The sequence below is a fragment of the Canis lupus genome, chromosome 3, assembly GCF_003254725.2.
Source record: "Canis lupus dingo isolate Sandy chromosome 3, ASM325472v2, whole genome shotgun sequence".
Lineage (NCBI taxonomy): Eukaryota > Metazoa > Chordata > Mammalia > Carnivora > Canidae > Canis > Canis lupus.
In genome coordinates this window covers 2,696,987-2,701,811 of record NC_064245.1, presented here as the reverse complement: position 1 = coordinate 2,701,811, position 4,825 = coordinate 2,696,987, and the positions used below count along the sequence as shown (strand labels likewise).

At 44.6% G+C, this 4,825-nt stretch overlaps 1 pseudogene; it reads right to left on the bottom strand.

The window, feature by feature from the left end:
- Positions 1–3,820: 3,820 nt before the first annotated feature.
- Positions 3,821–4,119, bottom strand: LOC112654020 (small nuclear ribonucleoprotein F-like; annotated as a pseudogene).
- Positions 4,120–4,825: the final 706 nt, after the last annotated feature.

The window sequence follows — 4,825 nt, the reverse complement described above, 5'->3', positions numbered from 1 at the left end:
CTGTGCATGTCTTCCTAGGCCTGACTTCTTCAGAGGTTACAGGGCATGAGTAGAAAAATCGCTCCAGAAATTATCCTCTGTCATTTTTCAATTTTTAAGTAAAATTGGTTACTTGGCTTGGAAAGTAGTGCGCTAGAGATAAATCACTTTTAAGAAACGCCGAACTGCTATTAAATTTTTTTCTTTATGTGGTAGACATTCTCAGTTTAAAAATAAATATATACTTTACAAATTAAAGCATAGCAGGAGCATTTGTTCTACCAAAGTTGACAAGAAAACATGTTTAAAGGAGCATACCATCTGTTTCTCTGCCTTGTGTTGACACGTCCCCGTTCCTTCGTATGTACCTACACGCCTCGATGTACATCGTGTATTAATAACAGACAGTGTGACAGATGCTCCCATTTTTTTTTTTTTTTGCCGCTTTTGGAAAAAATGTAACAGATTGTATTTAGCTCTTCCACGATTATATTGTCTATTGTTGAACAACCACTGTAGATTTACGCTGCTCCGTAAGTAGCCAAAGCTAAGCACCAAGCCATGTCTTCTTACCTTTCCTGAGGGCTCTGGCTGTGGAGCTGTATCCTAAAACCACGAAGACTGTTCCAGTCCATTTGAGAAGCTATCGCAAGACACCTTAGAGTGGGTGGCTTGGAAACAACAGAAATTTAGGTTTCACTGTTCCGGAGGCAGGGAAGTTCAAGATGAGGTCGCTGGCAGATTCTGAGCCTGGCGGGAGCCCACTTCCAGGCTTGCACACTGGCATTTTCCTTCTGTATCCTCACACGGTAGAAGAGGAGAGAGCGCCATGGGGTCTCTTTCATAGGGATACTAATCCCATGCATCAGGGCCCTAACCTCATGACCTCAGCACTTCCCAAAGGCTCCACCTACAAATATCATCCCATCAGGGGTTGGGTTCCAACATAAATTTTGTGGAGACCCACTATTCAGCCTACAGCAAACACATCGCAGCCTGTCTGGCCTCCTCAGACACCTTCGTTCTCTCTTCTGCAGTGGCCTTAGTAGGAATCTGGGGTTGTAAGATTTTTACGTACTTTGATTGACTGCCATATGTCTGGAAATGCTGCATTCTTAATTTTAAGATGTTGTGTATGTGCACGTGTGTGCATGCTCCCACACATGCACACACACCAGGATGAGGTTGCATTTTTCCTTAAAGATATTTGGCACAAGTCCACAGGACCATTGCTGTACTGGAGATAAAATGCAGTTTAAGCTTCAATCGAGCTACACATTTTGTTTCACTTCTACTCACACACCTTTGTCTTTTCACAGGACATCTCCGGAGTGTTGCTGCTAAGTTAAAAAGCAATGCTTAATGAGCTTCACTGCTTTAACATGGTTACCAAATAGAAGCTCAGTGTGTGTCTGCTGGTGAGAATTTATAGAGCTGGTTTGACAACTCCGCCCCTCTACAACGTGTAGATATTTTAGAATGTGTTATTGGATTCTGGCTTATTTTGCAGCATAAATGCATTTATTAGTTTACATTAAGGATTTCCTGTTCACGTGCAATCATAGTTTTATTTTCTTTTTAGCATAAACACCATGTTTATGGTGAAACATCATGTATCCTTCAGTGAAGCGGGACATTTCCCTGCTTCCTTTCCTTCCTTCCGCCTTGCCTGACCTTTCACGGATCCACTGGCTACTGTTCCACTGCAGGGCATGACCAGCCCTGCCCAGGGCATGACGAATCCACTCAGAGGTGTGTCTGTAGAGAACATGGAAATACCGAGGCCGATGTTCAAGGAGGAGCAGGGGCGTTCGGGAAGCTGGAAGGAAGAAGGAATTAGGGAGCATAGGCCATTCGGAGGGGGGCGTGCATGTCTTACCTGAGTGGCCTACCTTACAGTTCCGATCCAACAAACCTAGCCTCCAGGGAACCATATTTTAAACACTCTTTACCCTCGTAGGTGATGTGCAGAGGAGTCTAGAAACTGCCACACGAAGAACAAGGAAAGTGTTGAGGACTCTTCCCTGTCTTCCCTCCCTCTAGACACACACACACACACACAAAAAGAAATGGCCAACAGAAAAGGAGGGAGAAAATTGGTCCTGGGTTGTTCCTGGGAACAAGTTAGTGTCAAAGCAGGGAAGTAGAGAGGGGCCACCTTTAGCATTATGATACTGGCATGGAGTTTGTACGTAAATTTGCCCACTCATGGAACGAATGGGCTCGGGAACTCCATGGCATTGATGCTTCCACAGAAACCACTGCTGTTCTTCTCTATCAGAGGATAGAATTGGCCAAGATCAGTGGGTCTTGTTGCTGGCTGTCCTTTAGAGTCACCTGGAGAATTTCTTTAAACTGAAGATTCCTGGGCCCTACTTCAGACTTACTAACCAGAATATCCAAGGGAAGGCCCTACGTATATGTCCTTTCATCAGCTCCCCAGGGACTCAAGCGTGCAAGCAGCATTGGGTGGCGCTTGGAACGCAGAACTCTCAAACACCGTTGTTCCACATTGAACTTCCACCCACATATCCACAACGATTGCAACGGCGGTAACATCATAAAAATAATACCTCAGTCACCATATATCTGTTCCTCTTTCCAGGCCCAGGCTTTGCTTTCCTCCATCTTGGCTTCGCTTGCTGCCAGGATCTCTCCAAGGGATGATAAACTGACAACTAGCACATGGCTGCTCCCAAGTAACACTCATTTGCCAGAGTCTTATATTTCCTGTAATATGAATAGAGGGATGGAACTAAGCAGGAAGGGATTTTTAAAAAATTATGTGCTCTTAACCTTTGCACTGGCAAAGGCAAATGACGTTTGGTTCAGACACAAAGGCAAGCACCTTGTCACTAAAAGGCATCACACCTGGAATATGCAAACATTTCCTTCCAGGGATCTCTGGAAAGCACATGGGGTCCTAATGCCCAGAGAGGACTGAGTCTTGGCTCCAGGTCACAGACTCTGGCCACCCTAAATTTTGTACTAACTTTTAACCCCTCAGTGCATCTGCAACTCCAATAGCGTTTACAGGTCTAGCTCCAGGGCATCTCTCAGATAAGGTGTGTCTGTACCTGGTGCCAGGGGTGGTAACAGTAATGTGGCCCAAGGCCTGGCTCCAGTTTTCACAAAGAACCTTTATTTGCATGTTTTTCTTTGAAAGGGCATGCGCAGGTGATTGGACTTTTGTAGTTGCTTTGTTCATTCCTTTAGTACTTAGCTGCCCTTTTTAGAATGAGTTATTTTTTAAGGATTTATTTATTTATGCATGAGAAACAGAGAGAGAGAGAGAGCAGAGACACAGGCAGAGGGAGAAATAGGCTCCCTGTGGGGAGCCCGACGTGGGACTCGATCCTCGGACCCCGGGATCACGCCCTGGGCTGAAGGCAGACGCTCAACCACTGAGCCTCCCAGGCCTCCCTAGAATGAGATAGTTAAATTGGTTTGATTGGCTCAAGGATGTATATCCAGTACCTATAACTTCTGTTCAATGAATAAATCAGAAAAATAATTGGTTTGAAAACTAGAACAGAGGGAGATTAGTGACCGAATCGCAGATGCTGCTTACCTTCTCTGCAGAGACTTCGCATGCACTTGCTCAAGCTGACCAAACACAAGGTCTCTCTCTTTTCCCTTCTGGGGAGAGAAACTCTGGGCAGGCGACCCTCAGAAAGATGAACACCAAAGTTGTAGCAAACGTTATTTCCAAACCTGTTCTAACAGTTAATTTTTTCTTCTCCTCCTCCCCCTCCCCCTCCTCTTGTTCTTCTTCTGAAAAAGGCGTGTTTATTGTCCAGAAATATATATTAAAAAGTTCCCCACAGAAGATGCTGTTCTCTCATTGCCCATCTTCTTCCTCTTCTTCAACATCCCTGATACAAAAAGCATTATTATACCTTATAAAACTTCACCCAAATGTCCAGACAGTGCTCCGTCTATGTATCCTTCTGTGTTCACAAGCCGCATGTTCACGTAGCGACCTCAGGTACCAGGCAGCCTGTACTCCACTCCTCACTTGAGTTTCACCGTTCCTGGCTTTCCCGTGAATCCCCTGAGGAAAGGTTTGGGACTGAGGGGTAAGCTCGTCTCAATGACAAGCACATGCTGTGGGCCACTTGCCACCAACCCACCTGTCATCCGTCCCTCGTGACTGCGGTAACTGCAGCCAGGCACAAATCCTGCTTTTGCTGTCTTACTTATGTGTATCAGTCACATTTTCTTCTTTGGACATGTTAATGTTGCAAGTGAAAATATCTTACTGCTTTTTCCTACAAAAATTCCAAAATATTGACCCTACCTTGCCATTTCTAAGATTTTATTTGATAGACAATGTTCTGTCTTCATGAGAAGCAGTTGCAAGAGTAATCTAGGTGGTGGCCTGAGCGCCAGGAGGGCGTAGTTGGGAGACACCATTTCCCGGGTGACCTGTCCTCCCTGGGAGCTGCCAAGTGGCCTTCACTGCTCCAGCACGAATTATTTTTGGATCCAACATTCTATAATTCACACTTAAACAAGAGACAATGGAATGAACATCCTGAATTTTTAAAGAAGACTTTCTTTTGCCACCTACCATCTAAACATGACAGACCAAATCTTCTGAAGAGTCTTCAACACCCACAGCCTGGCAACTCAGAAAAAAACTCATGCACAATATACACTTTCAAAAGTATTTTTAGTTCTTCCATGATGTGACATTTTATTTTACTCTTCTTAAAAACATTTAACTGTCAGCAATGGTTCATGCCTGGTAAATTCTGTAATCCTTATGAACGACTCCCTTCGTTCTTCAAGACAACGGGCAGCTTCATCCTAATTTGCCCAAGTTATAGCAGCTCAGAGCAAT